Source organism: Argopecten irradians, chromosome 14 (assembly GCF_041381155.1).
Source record: "Argopecten irradians isolate NY chromosome 14, Ai_NY, whole genome shotgun sequence".
Taxonomy (NCBI): domain Eukaryota; kingdom Metazoa; phylum Mollusca; class Bivalvia; order Pectinida; family Pectinidae; genus Argopecten; species Argopecten irradians.
Genome location: NC_091147.1, coordinates 18,286,116 through 18,306,709, shown reverse-complemented (window position 1 = coordinate 18,306,709; position 20,594 = coordinate 18,286,116). Strand labels below are relative to the sequence as shown.

The 20,594-nt window shown below is 39.5% G+C and overlaps 1 pseudogene; it reads left to right on the top strand.

Annotated features, from left to right (window-relative positions):
• The first annotated feature begins 17,637 nt into the window (after positions 1 to 17,637).
• LOC138307075 (uncharacterized) lies at positions 17,638 to 20,256 on the top strand (annotated as a pseudogene).
• The last annotated feature ends 338 nt before the right edge of the window (positions 20,257 to 20,594 follow it).

Below are 20,594 nucleotides of genomic sequence, written 5' to 3'. Positions count from 1 at the left end.
AAATTTTAAGTAGCGATTCGCCATATTTGTTATGTTCAGTTACAAGCGTCGCAGCGATTAAAACGTTTGCGCAACCACCTTTAGTACACTAGCGCCGCCTCGCAGATAGTTCCGTGGGTAAGACCCATTGGGTATAAAGTATAACCACAGAGATATTTGGAGAAATAGTCAAATAAACAAGAGGCCCAGATGGCCTGTATCGCTCACCTGGGTTTTTTTTTTGTAATTATCACAAAGACTCTTACAATTGGAAAAAATTAGTAAAATAAACTCCAAAATTTCTTTAATTTTGAAACACAACCATATAATGATGCTAAAGATACCATACAAATATGCTATCCAATACAAAGGCTCAGAGAGGAAGTAATTTATAAATTTATATGAAAATAGTAGCCTAATTGACCTATGTCTAAGGCCCCAGGGAGTCAGCCCCATCATTTGTACAATTTTGAATCCTCCCCACCCTATAAGGATGCTACCATTGCATTATGAGTGCTCTCCCATGCTTAGTTGCAAAGAAGAAGTCGTTTAAATGGAAATAGCCAAATTAATCCCTTTTGACCCCACCCCTAAGCCCCGGGGGGGGGGATGGGGGGGGTGGGTAAGTCCTATCATTTGTACAATTTTGAATCCTCACCCTATAAGGATGCTACCATTGCATTATGAACGTTTGTTTGTTTCTTTTGTTTCATTTATTAACGTCCTATTAACAGCTATGGTCATGTAAGGACGGCCTCCCATGTTTGCAGTGTGTTGCGTGTATGTTGTGCGATGTGAGTGTACTGGGAAACTGCGGTATGTCCGTGTTGTGTCTTCTTGTATAGTGGAACTGTTGCCCTTTTTATAGTGCTATATCACTGAAGCATGCCGCCGAAGACACCATGCCGCCGAAGACACCAAGCAACACACCCCACCCGGTCACATTATACTGACATCGGGCGAACCAGTCGTCCCACACTCCCGTTATGCTGAGCGCTATGCTGGAGCGCTACTACCACTTTTATAGGTTTTGGTGTGTCTCGGCCAGGGGACAGAACCCAGAGCCTTCCTCACAGGGGCGAGCGCTCAACTAAAGGCCAAAAGTGAGGTGGTGTCAAGGGAGACGTTAGGAAGAATAAAGTAATTTAGGAAGAAAGAAAAGATAAGATCCTAAATTTAGTCGCCTCTTACGATCATGCAATAGGGGCAGCAGGTACAATTCTAACGCCCTACCTGCAAACAAAGGTAAGTCGCCAAGTTTTAGAATAATACGTGTCACTGTGACTATGCATGCAGTTTATTTAGAATTGGCCAGTATGTTAATGGTACATATAACGTAGATTCAGGTAATTAGCACGGCTGTAAACGTGTGACATGTGCGTTTAACATCAGATGGGTACGATCACATGGGTGCACGGTGCATGGTCTCCTCAGTTGTCAGAATTTAGTTCACGGAACTGTATGCATGGTCGGAATTAGCGGTCAAATCAAGAAATTGGGGGGAGGGGGGGGGGGGGGCAGTCGTCTCTGCCATATTGGAGTGCCGAAAGCCATAAAGGTATAAAACTTATACGTTACAGCTTATACATTTGAAATTGGTAACATTAAGGGGAGACAATTACATTGTATTACATAATGTCTAGTTTGGGGTGTGGTATTTATACCTGCCAGGTATAATTGGTGGGAGGGGTGTGGGGGGTGTTCATCTCAGGTAAGCCAATTTAACTAATTGTACTGATTAATTGTAATATTAGGGCTAATAAGTTTATTAAAAGTATGCATTTTATGTTATAATGATGAAAAATACCATTTTGTGAATATTTTTTCTGTTAATGAAACATATTAATGGTGTTTCAGGGTCATTCAAGATTTCCGGAAATATATGTTGGTTGCACAGATTCCAGTCACGGACAAAGACATGCATCTTTTGTGCTCATTACAGGTTTGATCTTTGTGTTATTTGTTTATTTAAACAGAATGCTTTATTTTAAACAGATAAAAATCTTGACTTTTCTGGAGACCATGTGGTACCTGCCCCTTGCTTAGTAACATTTGAATATAATGTAAAAGGTTCTCGGCAACATGCTCAGGTATATATGGGCAACAGTTCCATATACAGAAGACACAACATGTTTCTGCACCGCTCCAAAATCTTGACATTTTCTAATATTATAGGAGTTAATTACTAACAAACAAACAAACAAAATTAAGGGGTACCTGATTATGTAATGGATTATCTCCCCTTCGCTGGGGACTTTTCCTATTTTTTCATTATATTCAGAAAGTTTAATGATGTAACCAATAATTAACTTAAACAACATTAATACTATTTCAATATTTAATACATAATTTACAATTAATAAACAGTGTGTAAGTTCAATATTTCATGTTTTCAGAATTACTCCGGGGGTGACTGTCCGAAGGTGAAGCCCTGTCCTGGACAAACCACTTGACCGATTAAGTTCATATTACAGATTTGACATACAGCCGAAATACACATTACATCATAGGTGAGTATTGGAATTTTAATTTCTGCTTCGAAATGGCCCCTGTGTATACAAGATTGAGCCCAGGATAGAATTTTAACCCGAATTTGAATTTTGAATCCCCACCCTATAAGGATGCATTTTGGGTGCTATCCCATGCTTAGTTTCAGAGAAGAAGTCGTTTAAATGGAAATAGCCAAATTGACCCCGCCCCTCAGGCCCCTAGGGGGTCAGCCACATCAATTGTACAATTTTGAATCCCCACCCTTTAAAGATGCTACAATTGCATTTTGGGTGCTCTCCCATGCTTAGTTTCAGAGAGAAGTCGTTTAAATGGAAATAGCCAAATTGACCCCTTTTGGCCCCGCCACTTAGGGGTCAGCCGCATCATTTGTACAATTTTCAGTTAGTAGCCCATAAGGATGCTACCAGTCAAATTTTGTTGAAATCCGACCAGCGGTTATGGAGAAGTCGATTGTTGACGGACGGACGGACGACGGACGCCACGGTATGGCATAAGCTCACCTTGGTCCTTCGGACCAGGTGAGCTAAAAATGAGTGTCCGATTAAATTTGAAGTCATTTGATGCAGTGAAACACATCTACGGTATGTTGCCCCAGCTGTGTGTCATGTATAATTCTTGTCGTCAGAACAAACATTCTTGTAAAACAACCCTGGGGATGGCCATATAATTATAATATCGTGCTGGCACTACCTCCGCTCCCCATCTTTCATACGGGGTGACAGTCCTCCTAGCAGGCCTAAAAACTGGGTCCGGCCAGGAATTGTCTGATGCTAGAGACACACCGCACAACTGGACTGCTGCAGTTTTCCACATCAACAGCCATTGGTCTGCTGATGATCTCCGCCAGTCTTTGGGAGGCCACAATAGTCCAGGAGCGACTGTCACCTCTTCATCATCAATGTCAGTCCAGATCCGTGGAGCAGGAGGGAATGCTGTAATTCCTACCATCCTTAACAAATGAGTGGCTCGCTCTTTCAGATCGTCCAGTGATCCCTTCTATTCATCTTGTCCCGCAGGAAGGGTTGCAGCCGCCGGTTCCGCCTTTTTCTGGCTAGCAGGAAGGGTTGCAGCCTCCAGTACCGCCTCTTCCTGGCCAGAAGGAAGGGTTGCTGCAATGGGTTCCGCCTCTTCCAGGTGTCCGATCGGGAGTTCTTAACACTGTGAATCCGGTACATGTGGGACTGCAAATATAAAGAGCGGCTCTTTGGATAAGTGTAGTGACATCTCCCGTGTGGGTAACGCTTCTTTTCCCTGTGGTTATCCCGCACATGTTGATTACGTGCCTTCATTGTCGGACATCTCTTCTGACATTCTACATAACCGAACATCCTGCAACATACAACAATTGCAACTATTAAAAAATGATCCCGCCTTGGGTCCATATTACGACTAATTTAGGTATTGGAATATGTATAAAGTATAAATAAATTCTTGTAAATAACTTTAAAGCCATTTGGATTGATAGTATTATGTGTTACGATACACGATAATTCTGAAAAATAAAACACCTCCGAAAACTATTGACTATATTTTGACAAGGTACTATTGCTTTTTAAACTGATTTTTTCGAAGTTAACCTATATGGAATTCATAACGAATTCTGAAAAAAATTCAAATACTTCGTTTGAAACGGTTTAAAACCTTTTGGCTGCTGGTTCATGATGTTCTGTTTGTTTCTTTTTTGTAATCATGTTTTTTCAATAATAATACAGGAACTACTTTATCTGTATCTATGATCTATACATTACAGTAGGGCAGGCTACATTACATGATTGTTTACATGGTAGCCTATTAAATTATGTAAAGAAAAAAAATATGTGAGTTTAGGGTGTAAAATTAAACACAAGTTTAAGCTAAATACTTTAACAAGACTTTCCATTTGAGATTTGTATAATGTAAAATTTTTCTGTTAATTTACCTTAAGTGTGTTTTCAACATTAGGTCGTCGGTGCCGTTAGTTTCATTTCCCTTGGGGCAGGGGTTGTCTCTTGTAGGCATGCAACTGCATTAACTTCAATATCTTCAGTAGAAATCGCAGTATTCTCGCTTAATACCATTCTTAGTATTTTATTAGTTCGTCTGATGAAAACTCAGTCAGATCCGGAATGTGCAAACATCCGAAGGTTTCTATAGGGCTTTCCTCTTCGTCAGACATTTTTAGACTTATATTAGCAGTCGAAATATTTTTACAAACGCACGCGATTTCTTTTTTCCACAATACATTCTTTTTGGAAAATAAGTATATATTTTAAGTTATTGTGTTTTCATATTCCGAACTTGTAAAAGAGCGCAGTGGTATTGTGTAAAAAAATCGTCACGTGAAATTCGCTTTTCATACTGCATTCATAGTGTGTTCATGGTGAAATATTTATTGTTCCCATAAAATGGGAGCAACAAAGAAACAAGACTCGGAATGTAAATATATGATTATTAGCAACAGCTAGAGCAGTTTCATACATAATGTATTATCACCCCCTCCTACTCCACATATTGAAAATAATATACAGCTTTCTTTCAGTTTCGGCCAAAACAGGAGTAGACGATTTAGTATTTTTCTCCATTGAAATGTTTGAGCTTCTAATTTTAGTTCAAGTTAAACATATATATATAAAACAAGAGGCCCAGAGGGCCTGTATCGCTCACCTGGTTTGTAATGCCAAGTAATGTTCTAAATACAGGTTCATTGTTTCTTTTCTGAAGGAATTCGAATATTTACCTCTAATTCACCTACTGGGCCCTACCCATCCTGCCTCGGGGGGTCAGAGCCAACATTTATAGAAGTTCTCTTCCCCTTCCCCCATGGATGTTTGTGGCCAAATTTGGTCACAATCCATGCAGAACTCTAGAACAAGTAGCGATTTATAGGATTTACCTCTATTTCCCCTATTGGGCTCCACCCCTCCTGCCCCCGGGGGGTCAGAGCAAACATTTATAGAAGTCCTGTTCCCCTTCCCCCAAGGATGTTTGTGGCCAAATTTGGTCACAATCCATGCAGAACTCTAGGACAAGTAGCGATTTATAGGGTTTACCTCTATTTCCCCTATTGGGCCCCGCCCCTCCTGCCCCCAGGGGGTCAGAGCCAAACTTTATACAAGTTCTGTTCCCCTTCCCCCAAGGATGTTTGTGGCCAAATTTGATTAGAATCCATGCAGAACTCTAGGACAAGTAGCGATTTATAGGATTTACCTCTATTTCCCCTATTGGGCCCCGCCCCTCCTGCCCCCGGGGGGTCAGAGCCTAACTTTATACAAGTTCTGTTCCCCTTCCCCCAAGAATGTTTGTGGCCAAATTTGGTTACAATCCATGCAGAACTCTAGGAAAAGTAGCGATTTATAGGATTTACCTCTATTTCCCCTATTGGGCCCCGCACCTCCTGCCACCGGGGGTGTCAGTGGGCTAACTTTTTACAAGTTCCGAGGCTTCCCCCTTCCCCCCAGCATAGTGTTTGTGTCCTAAATTGGTTACAATCCATTGCAGAAAGTTCTAGGACAAGTAGCGGATTTATAGGGATTTACCCTTTATTTCTCCCTATTTTGGGCCCCTAGCCACTCATGCCACCGGCGAGGTCCGACGCCACTAAACTTTATACAAGTGCTGTCTCCTCACTACCCCCCAGGAATGTGTGTGGCCAAAAGCCAATTTTGTTTGCAATTTCCAATGCAAATCTCTAGGTACAGTAAGTAGCCTGATCTTATAGATTTTCAGCCTCTATCTTTCAGATTGAGGGCACGCCCCTCCTATGCCCACGGCGAGGTCAGTAACGCCAGAGTGTATAGACAAGTTTACGGTTCCCCTTCCCCCAAGGATGTTTGTGGCCAAATTTGGTTACAATCCATGCAGAACTCTAGGACAAGTAGCGATTTATAGGATTTACCTCTATTTTCCCCTATTGGGCCCCGCCCCTCCTGCTCCCGGGGGGTCAGAGCCAAACTTTATACAAGTTCTGTTCCCCTTCCCCCAAGGATGTTTGTGGCCAAATTTGGTTACAATCCATGCAGAACTCTATGGCTAGTAGCGATTTAAAGGAAATGTTGACGGACGGACGACGGACGCCGCGCCATGACATAAGGTCACCGGCCCTTCGGGCCAGGTGAGCTAAAATAACACAAAAAAAAAACAATTATCTGCATTCCGAAAAAAAATCCATGGCACTATATTCTATATCCTTTGGACGACCGTAACGTATTTATGCATTTGCCCAGTTTCATGCACCCTTCTGGAGCCCCGCTGAGACCCTCGAAGACTAAATACTTGTGTTTTGAAAAAGAGATGTTCATCACTATATAACATGTCAGTATCGATTTGGTCATTGCATTAGTGACGTCACAAATCATCTTTGAACATGCCCAAATATACAGATATGTAGATGGTCTGAAACAGTAGATTTGTTTGTTTGTTTTATTTATTTGTTTGTTTGTTTGATTAATTAACGTTTCCTATTAACAGCTGTGGTCATTGTAAGAACGGCCTCCCATGTATGCGGTGTGTTGCGTGTATGTTGTGCGTGTTTTGGGAGACTGCGGTAAATTCATGTTATGTCTTCTTGTATAGTGGAACTATTGCCCTTTTTATAGTGCTATATCACTGAAGCATGCCGCCGAAGACACCAAGCAACACACCCCACCCGGTCACATTATACTGACAACGGGCGAACCAGTCGTCCCACTCCCCGTTTGCTGAGCGCTAAGCAGGAGCAGAAACTACCACTTTTATAGACTTTGGTGTGTCTCGGCCAGGGGACAGAACCCAGAGCCTTCCTCACAGGGGCGAACGCTCAACGCAAGGCCAAAAGTGAGGCATTAGATCAAGTCAGTTAGGAAGAAAAGAAAAGATATAAGTCTATCCTAAATTTAGTCGCCTTTTACGATCATGCACTAGGGGCAGCAGTACAATTCTAACGCCCTACCTGCAGGGCTAAGACTCTTTCTAGTTCTATACCTAGCTATAGGATATAGGTAGCCACTAGTACTAGGTAACGCTATGAAGTTTATAATGTAGTGTCATATAGTAGGGTATACATGTAGATGTAGCTGTCCGTCGTCTATATACTTTCGTGTACATAGGAGTAAGCCATGTATCCACTAGATTAACGTATATATTGGGTATCGGGGCGGTATATTTCAGTACCTCTTAAATAGTATTAATAACAGTGATAAATAGCTGGTTTATCCTAACAGGGTGTATATATTATGTAGGCAGGGCGTACGAGAGTCGGTGCGAGTCGAGTTGTTTTTCACCATTGTCTTGTATTATTGCGTCGTTAGAAATTTCTACACTTGTTATCAACAATAAAAATTATATTGAACGTATATTTCTGAGTCTGTGTTCATTCGCCAATTGCATTCTTCAGCTTTATGGTTCCAGAATCTAAGACCTAATGGTCCGAGATCTCAGAACCTGGGTTATGTTTCTAGGACAGAAACCGCTCCCTTTTACATTATTAACAAGAGATCCCAGAGGGATCTTGGCGCCCACCAAAGAATTATCTATATCTGACAACGGAAAGATGGATATTTTCTCTGCTTTTTAAACTTTTTCAAACATTCTACATATAAAATTTGAGACATATCGCTTCAGTACCTTTTGAGAAATAGCGGTAACAAACTTCAACTATCAAAATCCCAGATGACTCCTTGGCAGCCATCTTGTTGATCAATCGGTCCCAAATCACAATATGCACAACTAGGGCCCTAGGGGAACCTACATATGAATTTTTGAGACAGATCCCTTCAAAACTTTGAGAAATAGTGATAACAAACTTTGAATAACAAAATCCAAGATGGCTACCTGGCGGCTATCTTGTTGACAGATCGGTCCCAAAATGCAATACGCACAACTAGGTCCCTAGGGGAACCTACATATGATATCTGAAACATATCCCTTCAGTACTATCTGAGAAACAGCCATAACAAACTTTAACTATCAAAATCCAAGATGGCGGCCTGGCGGCCATCTTGTTCACCGATTGGTCCAAAAATGCATTATGCACAACAAGGGCCCTAGGGGAACCTACATATTAAATTTGAGAAAGATCCCTTCAGCACTTTTTGAGAAATAGGGATATCAAACCTTAACTATCAAAATCCAAGATGGCCGCCTGGCGGCCATCTTGTTTTTCCGATCAGCCTCAAAATCTGTATGGCACAAAAAGGGACCAAGGGTAACCTCCATGTGAAGTTTGAACACAATTCCTTCAGTAGTTCTCAAGAAATATCGATAACAAACCTCAACTGCTAAAATCAAAGATGGCTGCCTGGCGGCCATCTTGCTTTTCCAATCAGCCTCAAAATCTGTATGGCACAAAAAGGGATCAAAGGTAACCTCCATGTGAAGTTTGAACAAAATTCCTTCAGTAGTTCTCAAGAAATATCGATAACAAACTTCAACTGCCAAAATCAAAGATGGCTGCCTGGCGGCCATCTTGTTTTTTCCGATCAGCCTCAAAATCTGTATGGCACAAAAAGGGACCAAGGGTAACCTCCATGTGAAGTTTGAACACAATCCCTTCAGTAGTTTCTCAAGAAATATCGATAACAAACTTCAACTGCCAAAATCAAAGATGGCTGCCTGGCGGCCATCTTGTTTTTCCGATCAGCTTCAAAATCTGTATGGCTTTTTTGTTTGTTTGTTTGTTTGTTTGATTTATTAACGTCCCATTAACAGCTATGGTCATGTAAGGACGGCCTCCCATGTATGCGTAGTGTTGCGATGTATGTTGTGCGAGGTGCGTGTTCTTGGGAGGCCTGCGGTAATACGAGGGTCGGTCATTTCCGTGTCCTGGCTATCTCGTGGTTATTGCTGGGAACTATTTGACCCTATTTTATAGTGCTATATCACTGAAGCATTGCCGCCGAAGACACCTAGCATTCACAACCCCACACGGTCACATTTTAATGACATCGGGCGTAACCAGTCGTCCCATATCATTTGTCTGACTGAGGCGCTAGGCAAGGATCAGAAAAACTACCACTTTTATAGACTTTGGTGTGTGTCTCTCGGCCAGGGGACAAGAAACCCAGAGCCTTCCTGACAGAGGCGAAAAAAAAAATACGGCTCAACTCAAGGCCAAAAAGTGAGGCCATGCCAGGGAAGGCGATTAGAAAAGATAAAGTCCAGTTAGGAAGAAGAGAAAAGATAATATCCTAAATTTAGTCGCCCTTTTACGATCATGCAATAGGGGCAGCAGGTACAATTCTAACGCCCTACCTGCAGGGCCAATCTGTATGGCACAACTAGGATCTGTATGGCACAACTAGGGACCAAGGGTACCCTCCATGTGAAGTTTGAACAAAATCCCTTCAGTAGTTCTCAAGAAATATCGATAACAAACTTCAACTGCCAAAATCAAAGATGGCTGCCTGGCGGCCATCTTGTTTTTCCGATCAGCCTCAAAATCTGTATTGCACAAATATGGACCAAGGGGACCCTCCATGTGAAGTTTTTAAAATAGTGATAACAAGCATTGTTTACGGACAGACGGCGGACGACGGACCACGGACGCAGGGCGATTTGAATAGCCCACCATCTGATGATGGTGGGCTAAAAACATGTTATAAATGAAAACTTTGAGATTTAGTTATGCACGTTACATTTTAGAGAGATTGAAACTTAAAATGACATACAGGCTAACATCTTAGTTTGGTTTTGGCAATAAAAGCCTTTTAAGACAACTTTTTCTGAAGATATTTGATAAGAAAAAAAAACCATGCAAGTTCCCTTTGATTTATCAGGTGGAGAAGTGAAGACTAACAAGAGATCCCAGAGGGATCTGGCGCCCACCAAAGAATGATCTACGTCTGACAATGGAAAGATGGGTCTTTTCTCTGTTTGTTTGATTAATTAACGTCCTATTAACAGGTATGGTCATGTAAGGACGGCCTCTCATGTATGCGGTGTGTCGCGTGTATGTTGTGCGAGGTGCGTGTTTTGGGAGACTGCGGTATATTCGTGTTGTGTCTTCTTGTGTAGTGGAACTGTTGCCCTTTTTATTGTGCTATATCACTGAAGCAGGCCGCCGAAGACACCAGGCACCCCACCCCACCCGGTCACATTATACTGACAACGGGCAAACCAGTGTACCACTCCCGTTATGCTGAGCGCTAAGCAGGAGCAGAAACTACCACTTTTATAGACTTGGTGTGTCTCGGCCAGGGGACAGAACCCAAAGCTTTCCTCACAGGGGCGAGCGCTCAACCAAAGGCCAAAAGTGAGGTTGGTGTCAAGGGAGACTCTAGGAAGAACAAAGTAATTTAGGGAGAAAGAAAAGATAAGATCCTAAATTTAGTCGCCTTTTACGATCATGCAATAGGGGCAGCAGGTACAATTCTTACGCCCTACCTCCAGGGCTCCTTTTAAAACTTTTACTACAAACTTATATAAAATTTGAGAAAGATCCTTTCATTACTTAATGAGATATATGGCAGTAACAAACTTCAATTATCAAAATCCAAGATGGCTACCTGTTGGCCATCTTGTTCAGCAATTGGCCCCAAAATGCAATATATATGCACAACTAAGGTCCTAGGGGAAATTTGAGACAGATCGTTTCAGTACTTTCAGAGAAATAGCAGTAACAAACTTCAATAATCAAATTCCAAGATGGCGGCCTATCGGCCATCTTTTCCACCGAATGGTCTGAAAATGCAATATGCACAACTAGGGACCTAGGGGAACCTGCACATGAAATTTGAGACAGATTATTTCAGTACTTTCTGAGAAATAGAGGTAATAAAACTTCAATTACCAAAATCCAAGATGGCTGCCTGTCGGCCATCTTGTCCACCGATCGGTCCCAATATGCAATATGCACAACTAGGGACCTAGAGGAACCTACAAATACAATTTGAGACAGATCCTTTCAGTACTTTCTAAGAAATAGCGGTAACAAATTTCAACTATCAAAATCCAAGATGGCGGCCTGTCAGCCATCTTGTTCACCGATCAGTCCGAAAATGCTGTATGCACAACAAAACCTCTAGAGGAACATGCACATGAAATTTGAGATATATCGGAACATGCACATGAAATTTGAGACATATCCCCTTCATTACTTTCTGAGAAATAGCGGTAACAAACTTTAACTATCAAAATCCAAGATGGCTGCGTGGCGGCCATCTTGTTGGCCGATCGGTCCCAAAATGCAATGTGCACAACTAGGGACCTAGGGGAACCTGCACACGAAATTTGAGACAGATCCCTTCATAACTTTCGGAGAAATAGCGGTAACAAACTTCAATTGTCAAAATCCAAGATGGCGGCCTGGTGGCCATCTTGTTGTCTGATCGGTCCAAAATTGCAATATTCACAACTAGGGCCCTAGGGCAACCTACATATGAAATTTGGGAAAGATCCATTAACATAAGAAAAAACGAAACACTTTATTGTCGATTTGTTGCTGTAAATTCATTATTTTCATACACATAAAACTTTAAACGAACTTGTTTTCATAATAATCTGCTTATAAATACGAATTTTAATAATGTGTATGTTGCGACCTGACATCGTAGGGACGTCTGATACGGACGTGGTACTGATGTCAGGGATACAACGTCGCCCTTATATTATTCAAGTCACAACGTCGCAACCAAAATACCACGTTGCAGCAATGTTGTCTTGACGTCGTGTGCCAACTGGAAAGGGTGCCATCACACATTTCACGTCGAATATAAGAAACAGCTGGGAGTAAAAACAGCTGATCGTTTGACCTATTTCGTCCGGTGCGACAACGCCACTTTCGGTGTAAACAATTCAAATCTAATCCCATTTACGATAGAAAAGCAAAAACATAAGACGAGATCTGATTTTAAAATTATTGTTTTAAGTTACAGAAGTGAATTATTTACTTCATTTGTTATTGTATTTTGGTAATTTTCACTTGTTGAAAAAATTGTCAAATAGAATGTCGTAGTATATCGGAAACTACTCTGGATATAAAAACAATCACCGAAGCTTCTGGTATAGTGTCATTCGAATTGTCGCGGTTTTCAAAAGTATGTATCTACCTTAATGCTTAGAATTGTGACCCATATTACATTCCATATATACATAGGAGTCGGATGTCTTGTATGCCAAAACCTGGCCATTGCCTGTGTAGTAAAGATTTTTTTTGTCTAGAACTATTCAAATCGCTATTACATTAGTGTGTTAACCTTATTATATGCATGTTCTAATTTAAAATAATTCCATCAACTCCCCAGTGGTTATGCAATTCATTTGTTTAAGGTGCGTGACTTTGGGTGCTTGGGTATGGGTACACCGTATATGTTGTATCTGCTTATTAGGCAAAAAATAAGTGTGTTTAGGGTTACACTGGTAAATACATAGGGTCGGTCGGTCGGGAGGATAAAAAATGGGGGTCAGTCGGATAACCCTAAACAAACATTTTTTTGTTTTGCCTTTAAATCGTAATGATCAACGGTATCAATCAAACTACTATACAATTTCGTGATTTTTTGTTTGTTTGTTAGTTTGATTAATTAACGTCCTATTAACAGCTATGGTCATGTAAGGACGGCCTCCCATGTATGAGGTGCGTTGCGTGTATGTTGTGCGAGGTGCGTGCCTCGGGAGACTGCGATATATTCATGTTGTGTCTTCTTGTATAGTGAAACTGTTGCCCTTTTTATAGTGCTATATCACTGAAGCATGCCGCCGAAGACACCAAGCAACACATCCCACCCGGTCACATTATATTGACAACGGGCGAACCAGTCGTGGTGAAAGTGCATAATGTTTCTTGTTATATAATCCATAAGGAATGTATAACAATACATAATGTCATATTTTACTTCGTGATTATATATCATAATTAGCCTAGCTGAATTGTCCCTTTAATCCACAGAGTGGAAGCTTCCGCATTACAAATATGGACAGGGTTTCTTGCCCCGATTCATAATTGGGCGATGTCAAGGCTGATGACAATTATCAGATAACTTTTAATGGTATAGGGCTGGAAAATCCAGTAATGGCGTCTCTTCCGTGTCACGCACTGGATACAAACAAACAAAACACGTGACTTATCCCCTTTACTATACCTTAGACACGTTGAGTGTACGACGTTTATTATATGTCATGCTGCGTTTTGTTTTCGATTGCAATCACCAAAGTCTGAAAGAAACATTCATATTTTTTTTTCGATTTTCAACAAAATTAACAAAACAATGGGAGAAATTATGCAGGTTAGTTACATTTTTAATCAGTTGACCTACATAGTACATGAAGCTTTACGTGTAAACATACATTGTCTCAAGCTAACGTACGTAATGTTACTCCGCCGGCACGACACTATTTCCAATCGATTCAGTGGCTAATTTAATTAAATCATATACAGAATGAATATATTTAGCGTTGTTACGTACAGTTGTTTGTTCCTGCATGCATGTGACAGATATAGCTAGTGGTGTAAGACATTAGAGTAGCATTAGGTCGTATTTATAGGAATCCATATAGTTTTTAGTAGGCAGTTGTTGCTAAAATCAAACTTACACTCCAACTGGCATATTTGAAATAAAAACAAAAGGCCCATGGGCCTTAACGGTCATCTGACTCATTGCACAAAACAACAAAGTCACAATATAAAGTATTGGTTAAATATTAATATATACAATAAAAGGAACTCCTTAGTTGAATATGTAAGTTTCTGAAATAGGTAAATGTCATTTGTTGAACAATCTTGGTAGCCCTTCATCCATATATGGTTGTAACACATTCACGGATTGATATAAGGAGGAGTCTGATTTTAAAGCCAAATTTTAGCAAAGTTCCCATTTTGGACCTCTGCCGTACTATCCCCATCATTAAATATGATTATCCTCCTCTAAAGTTCCCCCTTCTGAATCATTTAAAACCCCTATAGACCAATTTCCCTTGAGATCGGAGACTGAAACCTGAAAACAGGAAGATGGCCAGCGGCCATCTTGGAATACCGAAATCTTTACAAAAATGTTTGCATGTTGTTCGGCATCAATCTAAACCCTATAGACCAATTTTCATTGAGATGGGAGACCGAAACCTGAAAACAGGAAGTGGGCCAGCTAAAATAAAGAAAACTTGCCCTTTTGGGGCCCCACCCCTCAGCCCCTTGGGGTCGGGTCTATCTCATTCATATAAAATATGCTTGTGCTTCTCGCATGATATTTTACACCAAATATGGATGAAATCCATCGAAGTATGAAGGAGGAGTAGGATTTTAAAGCTAAAATTAAGAAAATTTGCCCTTTTTTGGGACCCATCCCTCAGCCCCTAGGGGTCTGACCAGGCTCATTTATATAAAATATTACTGTCCTTCCCCAATGATATTTTACACCAAATATAGATGAAATCAATTCAAGGATGAAAGAGGAGTAGGATTTTAAAGCTAAAATTAAGAAAATTTGCCCTTTTGGGGCCCCACTTCTCAGCCCCTAGGGGTCGGACCAGGCTCATTTATATAAAATTTGAATGTCCATACCAAATGATGTTTCACACCAAATATGGATGAAATCCATCGAAGTATGAAGGAGGAGTAGGATTTTAAAGCTAAAATTAAGAAAATTTGCCCTTTTTTGGGCCCAATCCCTCAGCCCCTAGGGGTCGGATCTATCTCATTCATATAAAATATGATTGTCTTTCCCTAATGATATTATACACCAAATATAGATGAAATCAATTCAAGGATGAAAGAGGAGTAGGATTTTAAAGCTAAAATTAAGAAAAATTACCCTTTTGGGGCCCCACCCCTCAGCCCCTAGGGGTCGGACCAGGCTCATTTATATAAAATTTAAATGTCCATACCAAATGATGTTTCACACAAAATATGGATGAAATCCATCGAAGTATGAAGGAGGAGTAGGATTTTAAAGCTAAAATTAAGAAAAATTGCACTTTTGGGGCCCCATCCCTTAGCCCCTAGGGGTCGGACCAAGCTCATTTATATAAAATATGATTGTCCTTCCCCGATGATGTTTCACACCAAATAGGGATGAAATCCATCCAATGGTGAAAGAGGAGTAGGATTTTAAATCTTAAATTAAGAAAATTTGCCCTTTTGGGGCCCCACCCCTCAGCCCCTAGGGGTCGGACCAAACTCATTTATACAAAATATGATTGCCCTTCCCCGATGATGTTTCACACCAAATATGGATGAAATCCATTCAAGGATGATGAGGAGTAGGTTTTTTAAGCTAAAATTAAGAAAATTTTCTCTTTTGGGGCACCACCCCTCAGCCCCTAGGGGTCGGACCAAGCTCATTTATATAAAATATAATTGCCCTTCCCCGATGATGTTTCACACTAAATATGGATGAAATCCATCCAATGGTGAAAGAGGAGTAGGATTTTGAAGCTTCAATTAAGAAAATTTGCCCTTTTGGGGCCCCATCCCTCAGCACCTATGGATCGGACCAGGCTCATTTATATAAAATATGATTGTCCTTCCCCAACAATGTTTCACATCAAATATGAATGTAATCCGCCCAAGGGTTAAGGAGGAGTAGGCTTTTGTATAGTCTTACGCACGGCACACGACGACGGACGAAACACGATGACAATAGGTCATCATGACCTTCGGTCAGATGACCTAAAAACAGGTATTTAAACCATGATGAATGTTAAAACTCATTCAGAAGGAAAGATAGAAACGTGACAGCATTGGACAGATTATGTAGTTGTCACTTCAAAGACGGTAAAAAGGAAAATGGGCCAACAATATTTCCTTGGAATCAAGGAGAATATTTCGACTTTGGTGATCCTAACACTATTTCAAGGTGTCAAGACATGTCAAAATATGGTTTTATACATAAGCTTCATGTTAATAAAAAATAAAAATAGAAATCAAAATCTAAATGTAATTAGATTTTATGCAAGTAGATTCTACCGGTAATCTACTAATGTACAAGGGATCACTAACATAATTATTGCCTTAAAAGCACAAAAATGAATGAAAAGTGTCAAAAGTTTTATTTGGAAAAAGATTATTTGATTCCAAGTAAATAAAAAAGGCATTAAAGGTATTAAATCAATATTACATGTGTCTGTCATAAAGAGAGCAAGCAACCAACTAAATAATTTTACATAGACCACAGTGTAAACTTTGTTGAAGTTTTTGTACTGTATTATTAAAACAAAGGAATATTAGTTAGCTATTGTGTTCTATAATTAAAGTCTAGGTTCTCATATAACACTAGACAGAAAAAAAGTTTGGTCCTTCTGCTCAAACTCCAACCAGGGTAGCTTTATTGAAATTAGGCGCATTTTGCACTAAAAAATCCTGAAATTCTAATATTTTTACCTATTCATTATCAAAATTGATATTTTGAACCTAAATCTCAATATGAATTTCCAAATTCATATCATGGTTATCTAGGAATAATCACCTGTCAGAAAACATTTTTACTTTTGAAATTCATAATTAGCCAGCCAATCAGCGGCCGGGTTAAAATTCTATCCTGGGCTCAATCTTGTATACACAGGGGTCATTTCGAAGGTCTTTTTTATTTAGTTGGTTGTTCCCTATAGGAAATCACGAAAAAGAGATGCTTACCCAACAATCTCCACACAATCTAGATATGCTTGCACTGCTCCTGCCGAGACTCAAAGTGACTCAGGCAGCTTATATCCCTTCAGCTCAGATAATACTGAGCTTGAAGGGTGTGTTTCTGAGGATCATGGGTACCACAGATCTTATTCATCCCTCATCAAAGACATCCATGTAAACAGTTTGATAAATTGTTTATTTATCAAACATTTTTGATAAAATGTTTATCAATCAAACATTTTTCCTTGGCTATAATATCATGTCGATCAATATATCTTTTTAGTTTTCAGTTCAGAAGCAGGTTCTTAATGAAAACTTAGTGACAATTTGTTATGATAATATTATAGAAATGTTAGCGAGGAAATATAAACAGCGAAAAGAAATCTCAAGCAGGGAACTTTAAAGAACTTTATTCTTCACTTTATCAGCTTTGCAAGCATAAGATATAACTATGTATAGTAAAAAAATATCTAAGGTATAGTTGAAAAAAAAGGTATGTACAAATATCACACGATAATAACTACCGTCTTGGATTATTTATTTGTAAAAACATTGTGCATTATTATATCACATAATTTATTTGAAGTTTTGATGTGGTTTTGATTCAGAAACTCAAACTTCATATTGGGAATTTGGAGAGTGAAATTACAGAGTTAAAGGCCAAGAAACACCCTTTAACTGTTAAGCAGATCATTGAATCTGAAAACAAGGTAATTAAAAAACAATTAACTTCCTTGAACTGAATTAATTTTGGAAGTGAAATATTGAAAAATTTAAATTTCATAAAAAAATAAAGTCGAAATTCTTACAAGGTTTTTGCATGTTATCTATAGATGCTGATGTATACATCCCTCAAAGCATTTTTTTATTATTGACGCCATCCTCAAAAGGTTCCCCCTGAACTATGTCGATGGATGGACACCAAGTTTGATTTTAAGGGCCGACCAGCTACTCATGTGCCTCATGAAGCTAAAAGATGAACAGCCCCCTTCTTGACCTAGCTGAGGGTTTTTGCACAAGCAAAGCTACTGTACACAACATTATAATTACACACATATTTGCACTATATGATGTTTGTTTTTTGGGGAATGATGGAAAATAACATCCCATCTAAGTGTAAAGCCTCTATGTCTGCTAGCTTTGGGGACTTCAGTTCCTGTCGACTGGTCATCGATGCTACAGAAGTGGATGTACCATGCCAGGAAAGGATAGCTGTTAATAGGAGATTTCAGAAAAGATGGCGTGACGTCACAGAAAGTTTACATCCGGGTCCTCAAAGGTACAAACACAGTATGGCGACTAATAAAAACAATAACAGATACGTACATCCCTGCTATGCAATCGATACGTTGACAAAAGTATACACTTTCATACTTGCAAATTCTGATTTTAGAATGTTTTTTTATTGTTTCAGAGGTTGACAGACATTTATATTTTTATATTTACAATTGTTTATTGCTAAATATATCTGTAGATTTAGTGTTGAAGCCAGCTTGCGAAGCGGTGCCGGGCCGTCACAAGTACCCGTGTTTTGTTCACACGTAGAAATCCAGGTAGTGAAAAAAGTTATGAATAGATAACTGATTTCAATGTATTTTGTTTCTGTTATACATGAAAAAGCTGTTCACAATACTATTTAATATAAATATAACGAATGTGAACCACCTGGCCAGACCACGGCCGCTCATGCATGGCTTCGCTGGTAGATCACCTCGGGCCACAGCCCATAGTTGGGAAATTAATAATATTAATACGTAATTACCAACACATATCTCAATAAGTACTTGTAAAATATATATATTTCGTTATTTTCCATGTATATCTTGTTTTAAAGGAATGGTATAAGCCACTGTGTTACACGTAAATGCAGATCTATATGTACATGTACGTGCACGTACATGTACATGTACAGTATGGCTGCCGATATCTCAAAAAAATAAAATGGTGAAATCGTTCAATTTCATGCTGTAGAGAGTTGTTTTTTTAATTTCTTGGTCACTTTTATTCCATGGGCTGCTATGTGAAGTCCCACATTGAAGTGATGTTTGAATACATGTTAGATAGACTACAATATAGCTAGATCGTAGTACTGTAAATGCCGACCAGGACACATTGCGCACGGCTTCGAGAATCCTAAATTACTCGAAGTTTTGTTTTAAAATATTATAAAAAGTAACTATAAACTGACTCATTTGTATGTCATTAACTAAATTCCAAAATTTCTGACGAAAAAGTTATCCAGAATACGTAATTTTGTGACTCTGAAAAATGACGAAATTCGGGATCTCGGCAGTACTGTACGTAATGGCTGCCGTGCGCTTGGGGTAAATTTTAGTTTGGTCATAATCACACATCGTAAGGTGTTTACCAAGTAAGACTTAGACAACAGTAATCGCTTATTAAAATGTCAGTATGATATTTCGGGAAACTTGGAATTAAATTTATAATTTCAAGCTGATATTTTTAATATTCTGTCAATGTTTATACGTAGGTCTAATGGCGACCTTGTTTTTTTCTCGTGGCGGTCGAAAATGGAGTATAAACAGAGTAAAATATATGAATGCCAGATGTTTATATTTATATAATATTGTTAAATATTATTATTTACACTTTTAAAAATTAAAATAAAGCAATAGTTCTCGGATTGCCGTACTATTTATTACAATAAAATGTAAACAAACATCTCAAGCGGCTGTGTTCCCACATGTTTATGTGTACAGATATACGGAGTTGTACCTTTGAGCGCCCGGATGTACCTTTGTGTGACGTCATCGCCATCTTTTCTGAAATCTCCTATAGGACGTTAATTAATCAAACAAACAAACAAAACCAGGAAAGGACATGACATACAGTGCATATAAGAAGAGGCACACAGTGAAGTCTGTCATAGGTGTTGCTCCAAATGGTGCTGTTGTATATGTCAGTAAACTATACCTGGAAGTACCTCAGATATTGCCATTGTACAGCATAGCAATATGCTATCTGAGTTATCTCCAGTTGATACGATACTTGCAGATAAAGACAAAGGCCAGTACACCCCTGCAGAGGTTCAAATGTAGAGGAAAATAGCAAGATTTAGGATACATGTTGAGAGAGTAAATGAAAGCATTAAGAATTTTGAAATCCTCTCACACATCCCCCTACAGTTTCGCCATATCAGTACTAAGGTCTTTCTGGTTTGCTCAATACTGCTCAATTTCCAAGAACCAATGATAGTGAAAATTGCAAAAAACTACACTTTCCTGCAGCAGTAATTATATATAAGCTACAACTTTCTACATGAATTCCACCATGCAATGTGATAACTAATAATATGACATGCTCAAAATATGACAATTGTTTCGGTAGATGGAAACATCAAATCTGAGTGCCCTGCAGGTAGGGCGTTAGAATTGTACCTCCTGCCCATCATCTTTTCTCTTCTTCCGAACTGACTTTATCTTTCCTAATGCCTCCCATGGCACCGACCGCCTCACTTTTGGCTTTGAGTTGTTTGTTGGTTCACCCCTGTGAGGGAGGCTCTGGGTTCTGTCCCTTGCCCGAGACTGCGGTTTGTTAGTGTTGTGTCTTAGACTTGTATATTGGAACTGTT